Source organism: Lytechinus pictus, unplaced genomic scaffold, assembly GCF_037042905.1.
Source record: "Lytechinus pictus isolate F3 Inbred unplaced genomic scaffold, Lp3.0 scaffold_30, whole genome shotgun sequence".
NCBI classification, from domain to species: domain Eukaryota; kingdom Metazoa; phylum Echinodermata; class Echinoidea; order Temnopleuroida; family Toxopneustidae; genus Lytechinus; species Lytechinus pictus.
The window spans coordinates 194721-209770 of NW_026974150.1; the positions used below are offsets into that span (position 1 = coordinate 194721).

At 37.1% G+C, this 15050-nt stretch overlaps 1 long non-coding RNA gene across 1 annotated transcript; it reads right to left on the reverse strand.

Moving 5' to 3' along the window:
- Positions 1 to 6730: 6730 nt before the first annotated feature.
- Positions 6731 to 9464, reverse strand: LOC135158100 (uncharacterized). The gene is made up of 4 exons (XR_010296887.1): positions 9393 to 9464; positions 8484 to 8618; positions 7370 to 7485; positions 6731 to 6865 (listed from the first exon to the last, which is right to left on the reverse strand). It is a non-coding gene; the product is annotated as an uncharacterized LOC135158100 (long non-coding RNA).
- Positions 9465 to 15050: the final 5586 nt, after the last annotated feature.

The following is a 15050-nucleotide window of genomic DNA, read 5'->3' on the forward strand; positions in this document are numbered from 1 at the left end:
AAGGAATAAAACTCAATTAATGATAACCTCCATGATGGGACGAAACTGTTCCCGAACATCTAACATACAATGAGAGAGAGAGAAAGAGAGATAGCAAGAGGGGGGTTATTCTGGAAGAAGGGGGGGGGGGTAAACAGCCTAGGTCTACACATTGTATTTACATTGGATGAAAATATGTATATCCAAATTATTTGACAAGGAACAAATAATTAAATTCATCAATCCAATCACACCACCCCCTCCTCAATGCCATGATTCAAAACATTATAATATTGTTAGAAAAAGTGGAGGAAAACATTTTGTATCACATTTGTCCATAATATTTCAAAAAGGTTCTTTTTTGTTGTTGTTGCTTTCTTGGCAATGTTAAAAATATTTCCAAAATATCAAAATTAGCAATTTCATAAAACATAGATCCATAGTGTTGAAGGTGTGGCAATTATATGGGGGGGGGGGGGGGGCGAACAAGACTTGATGTTTTTCTTGGTAATATTTTATGTAACAATCACAAATATTTTCCTTTATGGGCCAAGAGGGATGGTGCAATTGTAGTTTTATAGTCGGAGGCCAACCTAAAGGTTAAATCTTTTTTTTTCTGTCAATTAAAATAACAGTCACACAAATCAGACATCTCTTTCTTAATAATTCTCCTTTCTTTCTTTTTCTTCCTCTTCTCTCTCCCTTTCTCCTTTTTAAACAATTTAATTCTGAATTATATATTTAAAATAATTTAATTTGCAATTGAGAATGGGGAACACTCATCACTTATTAAGAACAGTTTTCTTCTCTCAATTAAATTACGGTCACGCAACTCAGACGTCTCTTTCTTAATACTTTCTTTCTTTTTCTATCTCTTCTATCGCAATTTATCCTCTTTTAAACAATTCATTTCTCATTGAATTATATATTTAAAATAATTTTATTCGCAATCACTTATTAAGAACAGTCAGAGTGACAGTCAAAAGAACTCGTTATGAACCATTATAATACTTTGAATTTATTTTATCAAGTCATATTTTAATTTCAATGCTAACAGTATCCCATACCCTTATATGCGTATTGAAAGATGTGATTGAATGTTGACAAGGTCCCTTTTCTTTTAAATCAACATAACATTACCATTGGAAAACGTTTTGCAGATGGCGAATTGCAAGGCATCCTGTTGGGTAATGCAGGATATACATGTAGATTGGAACTATGGCTAATGACACCAGTGTGAGATCCACAAACAATGCTGACAGATCATATAACAGACTTGCAATATGAACATGTATAAATAAACTTTAAAACTGTTCTTGCACAGGGATTCCCATCAAAATTTCAGAACCTAAATTTTTATGTTGCATTGCAAGGCATTTGTTCAAATTCTACCGCAGTATTGAATGAATAACATTATCTTCTATCTACTGAAATGAGAATAAAGTTCAAGTTTAACTTTCTCAATCCTGAAGAATGTAGTCTTTGTCATTTTTTTGTTAAAAATTATGAGGCAATGACATCAACAACTTATGCCTAGGTCACATTCGCCAGCCGGTGGCATTATGGCGAGTCGAAATCAACCATTTTACTCATCCTTGTACCAGCTTCACGTAGGTGGTTCGTATAGTAATACATAAAACGACTGATTTCGACTCGCCGTAAGGCCACCAAATGTGACCAAGGTATAACTCATTTTCATATTACTTGCTAAAATATATGCTTTTGGAAATTTCTAAAGTTCAAGGTGATTTACTTCATATTCTAAAAACAATATTCAACAGGTTTCCAGTTTAAAAAAATGCAGAGGAAGTTGCATTGTTCAATGTTACTACAGATTTCCATTAACAAACTGCGACATTAAGTAACAAAGGAGATGGGAAACCAGTTACAGTAATAACAATTTTATTACACCAACTTTAGGGCAAACCTCATTTATCGTGCGCGGCCATCGTAAGGGCCGATAAGACGTCATCCCTCGCAGAGGGCGACTTAACACAAAACACATCAAACACAATAACATACTGGCGCAACCACTTTTTCCTCCTATCTTTTCATTTGAATTATGTCGATCAAAAACCACTTGGCTGAGATAACAATTGCTTTCAAAACAAACATCAAATTACTCAGTAACAAAAGTAAAACAAAACTACATCTGTGGCTATCTCGCCAAACCGTGGATTCTGGAGGAAAATTACCAAAGCACATACTAGTAGGCCTGCGAGGATGGTATCACACATAAATCAAATGGAGTTAAGAGCTAAATCAGCATCGATACAAATAGTAGGCAATTACCATGGTTACAACAAATCTAAGTGAAAAGTACAATGTATCTTTGAATTTTAGGCAATAAACATAAATGAATAAAACACCAACATCTCATCTACCCTTCGATCTGTAGTAAAAACCACACCAAATGATCTATCAACAGGACCTTTAATAAGCTAATGTAAAGATGGGGAAAAAATATAGACAACCCTTGATACATTCCTATATGCTAAAAAGGCTAAACTCTGTAAAACAGTAACACATATGTAGCATGATTTAGTATGACATGACAAAGGATGAATACAAAACTGGCATTGCTATACCAAAGACATCCATACACACAATCATTGTGAACACCATAGATAATATGAAAGCGATAAAGGCATTGCTATACAAGATACATATATAAGCACAATTATTGCAAACACATCAAATGCTATAAGCCTACGCAACAATAAATACATTAAATACCAATACTAAAAAATGTCACATGCATTATACAATTGTTAAATGTAAAATATAATGCAAAAGAGTAAAAACACTGTCTGGCATACAAAAGACAAATAATCCTAGCATAGTTAGCACATAAACAATCTAATACTGTGATTTCCTAAATTTGAGGACGTGCAAGAATATGGAGGCTCACAAAACCTGCCAAACAAGAGGTAGCCTTGACACATAATAACAAACACTATTCATAATCCAAACAAATAGATAAACAGAGAGCCAGTAAGATCAAATAAAACTGAAAGAAAAAATGGTCAAGTATAAAACACGAACATGTACAAATTTTTCCATTAGTAAAAAGGATAGGTAAAAATACAATGGGAAACCAGCCAGCCTCCATAGTACAGTAAAGGTAAACCTAAGTGCCACGAAAAAAAAAAATGAATAGCAGATTACTGGACTACAATAACTATGGAGAGTGAAAGATGTACTGATGAATCGTCGATAAATTACTAACATAAAATAGCTGATAGAAAAAGGGGCATCAAGGCTCCCACTATATTACACCCTCATACTAATATCCCAACATTAAATAAAAACCAGTATGACATTAAAACATGTAAATGAAAGATGAAAAGTAATTATAAATTTCGGGCTACCAACTCATCACTGAGATGGAAATTAGCAAAATAACCAATAACTTTATCCATAGCTATGTGAAATAAAACAACAATCTAACACCTTAATAAATGTATGGTGCACAAGGATACAATTTATTGAACAATAATCAAAACAATGATATACATGGTCCATTAGTACATTACATGTATATAGGTATAAGCAAAGACTGAAAACATACAACTAAAACAACAGTGTAAAGATCAAATACATATAAAAATCACATCACACAAAGATGGCAAAAAAAAAAAACAAGAGTGGGACAGGGGAAGAAGAAAACAGAAGAATTGCAGTCTATACTGTCCATATCAGTATGATGCTAAAAACATAACATAAAACATCAGGATTGAGTCCTCTGTTAAAGCTCATGTATTCGTGTCACAGAAAGAATGTGAAGAAACGTTGAAGCAAAGTCCATGTCCAACATTTCCAACAAGGTCATATCTCAGTCGGCAATCTAGCAATGGGTCCTGCACAATTTAAAGTCAATATCCGGAGGACGTCCTGGGGGGAGTCCAATATGTTCTCCAACAGGGTGACATGGCCGACTCTGTGAAGCCATCATGAGGGCAGACGTGAAGGACACAATGGTGTCTGACCACCTGAACTGAGGATCCAACATCTCGAAGCACCAGGGATCACTGGTAGGACCTGAAGCATCATCAGGGACATCACCAGGAGAATCCGGGGGCCGACCAGGAGGGTCATCAATCCATAGGGTACAAGGTTGAGGAGCCATATGATGATGCTCGGCGACGGTGACATTGTGCATGGGAGGAACACGAGAACCCTTGACCACAGGAGTCGAAAGAGGAAGGGCATTCAGGTGGCACCAACTGTTATCACACAATGTAAGGTCAAATGACTGACTACGATCAGGTTGAGATACAGCAACAATATCAGATGAGTCATGGACTGCACAGTTACTATGGTATAAAGATGCATGATCAGGAGCCGATGGCTGTTGAGGTGTTTTAAGTTCACTGATGGGCTCCGCGGCTATAGGATGTCTGTCTGACTCAACAACGGGTTCGATGTCTCCAAGGATTTCACTTGTAGATGACCGGTCTGCAACAGCAGGATGGGCTCGTTCACAATTACAGGATTCCGGAGTTGAAACACGATAAGATTGGTCAACGCCATCGGACGTAGAGTCAGGTAAGCCGGCAGCAAGCGCATCGGATAGAGGGATGGCCGAAGGACCGTACGGATACGATGGTCCATCACCGAATGATACTGCGCGCTTAGCCGGGCGGATAAACACGTCATGCAATTCCATGAATGGAATTCCAGCCTGTACAGCAACATCCAAAGACTCTACCACTAATCCTTTGAAGAGAAACTGTCTGTTGTCCCTTGTGAATGTGAGACAGGTCTCACCTACAATCGTAAGAGGGGAGGAATTGTCAGTAGGTTGAACTGATCGGGAAGTGGCGGTTATCACAGCCCCAAGATCTTGAACCGTAGAATGTAAAATCAAATTCTCCGTAGACCCACTGACAATGCTGACACGGACACACTGATCACCATGGAAAAGTTCCACAAAGGGAGTCACGGGGGCCTGATTAGGCACAACGATTGAACTAGCCACAGACCTATGTGGAATAATGTGAGGAACTTGGACCTCATCTGACTCTGATGAAAGTCCATTGCACCAGTGAGGGTCTCCCTGAAAGGCTGACTCTGACTTCGAGTCATCAAAGCAACCAAGATGTAAATTAGGATCTACAGAGGAACGATCCACGGCATACGATGAACAGTCAACATCTTCAGCAGGAATACAGCCTGGAACATGATCATAACCAGGGTCATGATCGACAATCAACTCATCGCAGGTATCACTACAAGTATGGAAATTGGTGTAGCCGAGAATGCTAGCGGCCTTGCGAGCTCGAGTAATCATGCGCCTTTCATGGTCGGGCAAGAATGGACAGTCACCAATATGGTGGCGGTAACAATGCCGACTAGCATTAAGACAAAGTGGGCACACAACTTGGTTAACGTTAGGCCTATGATGAACTAAGGCGGGCCTAGGACTAGTCTGAATCGATGTAGGTGTCATGCTATAACTATCGGTAGCCTGGATATGTTCAGGACTCGACGTATACCGACAGCAAGGTACAACACACCGGGCATCACACTTGTGGTCATAATTAGTGTCATAATAGGCAGATCTATCATACATCTCTTTACTAGACCTAATACCGATATCATTGTCTCTCGACTCATGATCATCGGACACGGCTCGATGATCGGTAAGCTTATGGCTAGTTAAGTGTACGTGTAAAACTCTAATCTGATTCTGAGGATATGATTGGCAATGTAGATCTAGGCATGACTTTCGTCTGGAATCATCCAACTTATAGCTAACTTGACCACAATGAAAACTGTCATAATCTTCTGGTTCATTTTCATCAACATAACCATCTTCTTGGTCATTCTCATAATCATCTTCTGGTTCATTATCAACCTCATAATCATTCTTCTCCGATTCTGGTTCATTCTCATCACCATAATCATCTTCTAGTTCATTCTCCACTTCATAATCACCGTCTGGTTTATTCTCATTACCACAATCACGGCCATTATGACCGGACCTGTCACCGACAGGTTCAACATCTTCCACACAATTAAATCTACTAATTGTACGTGTACTAATGTGTCTGATTTCTTGATTTACTGTATAATTTCTTGATTTACTAATTGTGTAATTACTTGATTTACTAATTGCATGACTAGAAAAGTTAGAAAAGTCTGACAGAGAAGTACAAGAACCAACTTGACTGGGTCTGGGGCGGCCTCGCTCTCGGACCTGGGGGCGAGGTCTTGACCTCGGTGAGGGAACAGCCATACAAAGGACTGTGTGTGGGACTACGGCACTGAGGTAGTAAAAAATCGTTACACCTATCACGACACATTTTTGCCGACCAACTGGTTGCTCGGGATAGCATGAATCCCATCGGTGTGCGGAGCAGGCAAGGTTCAAATCCCAGCTGTCACCACGACATTAAGTAACAAAGGAGATGGGAAACCAGTTACAGTAATAACAATTTTATTACACCAACTTTAGGGCAAACCTCATTTATCGTGCGCGGCCATCGTAAGGGCCGATAAGACGTCATCCCTCGCAGAGGGCGACTTAACACAAAACACATCAAACACAATAACATACTGGCGCTGCTGCAAACAATTGTGGATAATTACAAAAATCAACATGGATGATTTTAAATGTTTGCAGCATAGCTTGCTGCATTCTGAGCGTCTCCTGCTGAACTTGCTGCAGATCCATGCTCCTGGTAATTGGTGTGCTGGTCATAACAGCTAGAGCACCTTCTATTCTCTTATGCTGGGTGTCATCTTGGCGTCCTACACAATCAACTAGACCCCATCTACCCTGGATGGCAATGGTGCCCCAGATTAGCTTGAGGCTCCGCCTCAACCTCCTTTTCCTCCTCTGGCTTTCCCATGTCCAGAAGCAGGCTGCCTTATTTGAAAGCTGCACATCAAGAAAAGAATTTTTGACTTAACTTTAATTACATCTTCAACCATTCCGCATTGATTTTTTTAAAATTGACTTACTATGATTCAACATTTTTATTTCATTTTGGAAATCTTAAATCATTTACCAACTCTGAACGAAAATCCCTCAATCTGGCAATAGTAGTTGAAGCTACTTACTATTCCTTGCTTAAATTTTCATGAGGAAAGAAAAACTATCCCCTTTAAAATTCAGATTTAATTAATTCAAAATGAATGATAGGAATTCTATGGGTTAGGGATAATTATTCTAGGTTTTAAAAAATCTGAATTTTTCATCGTAAACCAGTTTGCCTATTTCTATAGGGAGAACCATCTTGTACAAATTTCAATCGAAATTATGCTCATTTTTTTCGAGAAAATGAATGAAAGAATATAGCAAAATTAATACAATGATCCTTAGGTATATATATTTTCAACTTTGTTATGCATTTGTGTGATAAATCTTTTATGTAAAACTAACCAGTTGCTCAGATGCCCCAGTCTCTGTCTCCTGGCCATGGACCCAATGCTTGGCCTTGTCCCTCATGGCTGCCAGCACAATCTCCATATTTGGCTTCACTTTACCAAACTGTCCACCTAAAGATTTAACAAAGTGCAGTAATGCCACAATTATATATGTTCTCAATGCAAACAGGGATCACATCAGAAGGATCTTAAAAAACTATGAAGGGTGATTTTGACTTGCCTCACCCCAGGCGCAGATCCAGGAATTTCCAAAAGGAGGGGCACTTTTGTCCAGAAAATGATGACAACCAAAAAAAAAGGTCATCACTTGCATATATACATGTAAACGGTACTTTCAACAATTTTTTGGGGGGTGTACCCCCCCCAGATCTGCGCCTACCTCCCCCCCCCACAAACACAGGGGATCTAGGCCAAAGAAGAATCTGTCAATAACAAATTTTGAAGTCACTACACACAGAACTGTTCAGTTATGAAGTTTTCCACAAATGCAACAATTTAATTACTGTATGACTGAAATAGACAAAGAAGAATACTTGTTTTTTAATTAGTATTTAGCCGTGACACCAATCCATCCTTAACCCGTTAAGGATCATGGGGGTACATTTGTAAGTTTCGAAATTTATGCATCCGCCATTGCGACATCAAAAGATAAAAATATTAAACACACAAATTTGCCAACGATCTCTGGTGAATTTTTACATTTGACCTAACATGATCATTGTCACTCCCAAATATATATTTACCAAGTTGAAGTTGAATAATCAAAGGGTACTTTATTTATCACAGGAACGATGTATATTCAGGTGAACAAGGCATGCCACCTTTGACCATGATACCCTCAAAATAATTAAAGTATAATCAATCCTACATGCATTCTTGGACAAAGTTTGTAATCAAACAGTTCTTTAATTTAAGAAAGACAGGATGGCCAGACAACCCCGAAACCTGTCCTCGGACCCACCTCCGGTGGGTGGATGTAAACAAATTCTAGATATTTTGGATTAGTTGCATGACAATTACAACAAAATAAAATTTAAGAGATAGTGATCTTTAATTCTTCTTGATGCATATAAAATATATTCTTAACTCTTATAAATAAAAATACATACCAGTCTTTGTCTGATTCCTAGCATAATCATTCACTCTTTTGTTAGATCACTCCAAGACCACCTCAGGTTGGAGGCAGTCCAACCTGGGCAGCCAATAGCATCTCCACACAGGCTCTCTGTCTGGTTTCTGCAAACCTTTATTTAAAATGCAAACACAAACAAATCATAAAATAGGTATATGCTATATATTAATTGAAAAGACACTCTGCACTTTATGTCAAGAATGTCTAAATTTATTTGACAAAAATCTCATTTCATGGCATATAATTAATATTATTTATCTACTTTGTAAGTTATCAAAATTTAAAATTGCAATCTATTAATGTAACTAGAGTTCAAATCAGGAATTTATAAGAAAGATGTGTTGTACTCTTTCAGTTTTATTCCATGAAAATCTAAATCAAAACTTGTAATCGTAAGAAAATAAGATTTCATCATTTCCAATGGACATATCAAAGAAAAAAAAAATCAAAATCAATAATAATTTTCAAAGAATTGCAAGAGGTAATTAAATGAACTTAACTATTATTGATTCAGGTCTACACAATCACTAGCATAGCCAGGTGAGATTAGGTACATTTTCTATTTTTATTATTATTATTATTTTTTTTTTTGGGGGGGTGTATAAATTTAAAAATCAACATGAGGATTCTTACTCACTATATGCCTGAAACAATTTTTTTTTCTTTCTATTCAAGAAGATGAAACCTTTTTTAAAAATTGTATTTCATAACTACTTATGTTCGACATTATCAGGCAGTAATGACTTCTTCTTCTTCATAGATATTCTTTTCACTTTGAGAAACTTTGCATTGAGATTACCAACATAAAATATAAGCCTTTCTATAAATACTTAAATTGGTAGCAATTAGAATTTTGGCTAATTTGAAATTAAGCTGTATATCTTACCCTTTTACATGGTGATTGCTAACCAACAGCCTTGTGTGGTTTCTTCTCAAAAAGTCACACATGCACTTGAGTAGCTCCAGTGTATATACCTCAACTATTTAAGCTGTTAGATATTGAATGAGAAAATAAATAATCCTATTAGAGAGTCACAAATTAAGACTAGATAAAGTCACACAAATATTTGCATTGAGATTACTTTCAGTATAAATTATCAAATATATACTACTAGTAATATGTTTGTGGTGATTTAAACCATTACTAGGATAGGACATTTTGATGGTTGATTCCAATTGTTGGACTTATTACAGTGATTCGAACTTAACAGAAGAAAATTAGCTCAGTACAAACTGGAAAAAAAATATTTGGATTGATCATTGAAATTCCCTTTCAGATGATAAATAACCTAAAGGGATTAGTTTATTTCTTCAAAATAATTTAGATATGCAAATTTATATGAACTTAGAATATCCAAGTTCCAAAACTGCAATTTTTTTATCATTTTTTATTTTCTATCTTAAACAAATAATCAATGATGCAATTGAGACCAAAATCAAAATTCTAGCCCCTTAAAAACCATAGTAATGCATGTTAAATACTAACAATACAACAATCCCATAGTCTCCATTCAGCCCCAAAATAACATTATATGTATGATTTGTTTCTCTGCAAGAATTTTTTTATGAAGGATTTTCAAGATTTTTACTTTAGTGGTCATCAGATCATTAATTTCAATTAATTGAAATAAATTGCAAAGTGTTAGATTATAACAAGCTTTAAATTGAGACCAATTTTTAATCTCTAGCCACTGTATAGATTCACGTTCACTGGCGTACATTTTTTTTTTTTGGGGGGGGATAGACTTGGGGCCATGGGGTAGACTATGGACCCTCTAAAATTTTCAAAAACAAAATAAAGGGGATAACAAAAATTTTGATTTTTGTATTTAAAAAAAATGTAAAAATTTTGGATTGCTCAGTTTTTATTAAAGAAAATTTGCCCCCTACGCCATTATCAGTGTCAGGCCCCCTCAAAATTTTTGGCACATTGCGCTAAGTACTGTTCATGATAATGATGTCGCAATTTCATGTGGGGTCACCTATAGCAGATCCAGGGAAAGGGGGTCAATTGGTACGAGTGCCTCCCCCTATTTTATTTCAATTTTTTAAAGGGAAAAATTAAAGCCACCATTCAGAGTTGTCAAAATTTTTGGATCCAAGCACTGCACTGTCAAGCTCGTCAGGGGGGGGGGGGGGGCAAAAGAGGTATTCAAGCTCGTCAGGGGGCATGGGGGGGCAAAAAAGGTCTTTCAAGCTCGTCAGGGGGGGGGCAGGGATACGTCTTTTGCATGGGTGGTGGTTCGTCAGGGGGGGGGGGGGCAGACTGCCCCCCTGCCCCCCCCCCCCTGTAGGTACGCTAGTGGCCTACATTCAACATGTACCTCACTCAGCCTCAGGGGCTTCGCGGTGGAGCCCTCAAACTGACTGACTGAAGTCTCAACTTCTTAAGAAAAAGTTAACTTAGATCTAGAATGTTGATTCTATGCCTAAAGTTAGATCTGAAAATTCGATCTAACTGTTGTAGGCCTAGAAGTAGAATCTAACCAACTTCAATTCAACTTGTCTGACTAGGTGACGACCGACAGTGACGGTGGTCCAATTAAGTTTGCAACTTTGCATTCAATTCTAACATGAAAAATTGATATGAACAACATGAAATTCTCATGTACTGATACTAATCATAATAATGTGTGATCATAGCAAGAGAAAAACGATAAATAAGCTTTCCAAACGTGTCGATGCAGTTGGTGGTTTCAGCTGTTGGCGCAACAAGTGCGACCAGCGCGGTCACATCACCATGCCGAAGCTCCGGCGGCAATAGACATGGCCGAGACGTAGACCCCGCAGGCACTTGCGACACAAAAATGGAACGATTCAAACGTGTAAAAAAATTCGTGAATCTCACTTTCACGGTGCGAGCACGGATTCAAAACAATACACAGATATTTTCGCAACTAATTAATCGACTTATAGTGATAAAAATAGCAAATATCAACACATTTCATTAAAAAAGTATCAAGCTCACCGTTTTGTGGAGTCTCCATGATTTTTCACAGCAGCAGATACCGATAGCGATATCGGCTGATATCGGCGTTCATCCTCGTCCAAGTTTATTCAGTCTTAAAAAACTCTGGCAACATAAAAAACTCTGGCAAAAGTTTGCCAGAGTTTTTTTGCCATGAAATTTTGACCGAATTTGAAACTCTGGCAAAAAACTAAGGTTTTTGCCATAGAAAAACTAAGGCAAAAATAAGTCTGGCAAAAGTTTTATGCAACGGGGCCCTGGGGGGCGTTTCATGAAAGGACTTGTCGGACGTTTTATCCGACAAGTCCCATTTGATCCGACAGTTACCATAGCAACAGTACCTCTCAGCCAATCAACATCAGAGAAAGATGTCAGATCTGACAACTTGTCGGATGAAAATGTTGATGAAACACCCCCCTGGCTACAGGAGGGATATACGGTTTAACTGTAAACATCTGGTAGCCTAGATTGATATTTTGAGGGAGATCTGCACGACTAAAAGTAAGAATCACACTCCTCAAAGGAATAAAAGTAGGCTGATTATTATCAGCACCCTCTTTTTCTTTGTCATTTTTGTTTCTCTGGTCTTTCTTTACTATTCTTTTTACTGCTGTTACTTTCTGGTCTCTCAATTCTACAAGAATATCCTCTTCTGATGTTTCAGTTGGGACACCATATATCACTCCTTTAATTCCTGACCTACTTTCCGTGACCTTTACTTGTATATTACCTTTGTTTTGAATCTGTAAGATAGATTTCATCTGCTTTAAGTTGATACATTTTACCAGCAGCCCAGTGCTAATGGGTTTAATAAACTCTTCTGGTTGTGAACTCACATCTTTGATCGATTTCTTTACTTTTAACGGATCAATATTCCTTAAATTCAATTTCTTCTGTCTGTCTATCGGTGCTATAAATAGCTTGAAATCAGTCAATCGTTTAGTTGAGGTAAAACCTGGAGTGCGATAAGAATTTGAGTCTGAATCTGACGATGAGTTTTGATTTATGTTTTCAATTCCGATATCGTCACTCTTTTCTCTTTTCCTTTTTTCTGGTTGGAACGAAGTGCTTTTTTTTCGACGTGGTCTTTGTATCATCCAATTAATCTTCGTCTGTGCTGGTTATTGTATGGTCCGGCTCTGATGCCGCCGGCCCAGTCGCCATGATTGGCCTTTGATAAAAGGGCGGGAAATTTGAATGTTAGTACGTACGTACGGTGCGACCTATGGAGATAAAGTGAGTGTGAAGTGCTTAAAAAGCCCACAAAATGCTCGCTTATCCTGTCAATTGACCATGGGAAGGATGTTCCAAATGTACAATTTAGTCTTGCAAAATCAAGGCCAAAAGAATAACAGCGCGGTATTGGTAAATTAAAACAATTCAGAGAAAGTGAGTTCCACGTCCTATTGCCACGTCGACCAGTATTACAAATTTTTTTTTTTTCTAACGGTGTCTTCAATGGGACAAACACGCTGGGAAAATAAAATGAAATTGAAATTCGAGTTTCGTTTTAAGCCGGTAAGTGCCTTAAATAAGATGTACTCGACTACTGTTTTAACATAACAAACAATCAAATCAGCCATGTGGCTCAACTAACTTAGAATATATCCGGACTTCTACTGTGTCTTATACGAGGACTCCGAGTCGGAACTTGCCATATCTGCCACATCGATATTACATCGTATCGGACGGACATGCCTGCATGCAATGGCCCCAAGGCGGCCGGACCCGGCCGCGGTCGGACACGACGTGCATCGGTAGCATGGAGCAAGCTAACGTGAGTCGAGCTGAGTTAGATCCCACGTTACATATGAGGCGCCGATTGTACCAATATTATATAGAACAATTATTTGTTACATAATCATTATTCATTAAATAATAACTATTATTTATATATTCTATTTGTAAATAATTACTATTATATAATATAACATTTCTAATTATTTATATATAATTCCAAGTAATACTTCATTATTTGTAAATAATAATAGTTCGACATTCTATTATTTATAAATAATGGGATATTCAAACAAAAATGTTATTTATAAATAATGAAACACGATGAATTTTCATTATTTATAAATAATGGGAAACTCAACAAATTATTTATAGATACAGAAATGTGCACTGGCATTGCTAATAGATAATTATCATTTACAAATAATAGAAAACTCGACAAACTTATTTATAAATAATAAAAAAACGAATTGCAATTATTCATAAATAATGAAGTATGCAGTGTCATTATTTATAAATAATGAAACACAAAAATTATTATTTATAGATAATGAAAAACAAATAATCATTATTTATAAATAATGGAATGTCGAACTATTATTATTTACAAGTAATGAAGTATTACTTGGAATTATATATAAATAATAGTTATTATTTAATGAATAATGATTATATAACAAATAATTGTTCTATATAATATTGGTACAATCGGCGTCTCATATATAACGTGGGATCTAACTCAGCTCGACTCACGTTAGCTTGCTCCATGCTACCGATGCACGTCGTGTCCGACCGCGGCCGGTACGTCCGGGCGCTTTGGGGCCATTGCATGCAGGCATGTCCGCATATGGGAATGATACGATGTAATATCGATGTGGCAGATATGGCAAGTTCCGACTCGGAGTCCTCGTATAAGACACAGTAGAAGTCCGGATCTATTCTAAGTTAGTTGAGCCACATGGCTGATTTGCTTGTTTGTTATGTTAAAACAGTAGTCGAGTACATTTTATTTTAAGGCACTCAATTGCCGGCTTAAAACGAAACTCGAATTTCAATTTCATTTTATTTTCCCTGCATGTCTGTCCCATTGAAGACATCGTTAAAAAAAATCGCACCGAAATAAAAAAAAAATCGCCAAAAATTCAAAACGCGAGTGATTACGAACCCGCACGCGACGCGAGTGATTATAAACTGCCCTGTATACCAGTTCGTGTGCACACAAAGTAAAGCTAAAAATCGAACTGCACTTTACCCATTCACATTAAATTCTTCATTTGTTACATATTGGTCTAATCTAGTTTCACATTAGGTTAGAATATGTATTTCATTTCTTTTGAATATCTGAATTTTATTCATATTTTTACCGATCTAGCAAACATTAAAACCTATCGAAATATAAATACCATTGTCCTTATGCATTTTTTCCCGTTCCTGTGAATCTTTAGCTCCATCAGATACTCCACCTACATACACAAAAAAACGCAGAACAGATAATAACACAAAAACAAGAAGTGAAATTTCCTTACAAAAATAAAGATAAAAATCATAGTAATAAATAGGCAAGTCAATATTTTAGAATACACAATCAGATAAAGTACTGAACTGAATCCGAAAACTCAAATTTCCAATTACCTCGCCTTGTATGAATTACGTTTCACGCCCTACTTGTCTTTCTTGTTCTTTCTCCCTTCTTTCCTCATTTTTTGGGTCCATTCTTTCCATTTTTTGGCGCGGCTAACAGAATGGGGGCGGCTGTTTTGGCCCTCGGGATCCGCCTACAGTTAAGCTAGAATTCGAACTACGTTTTACCCATTCACATTAAATTCTTCATTTGCTACA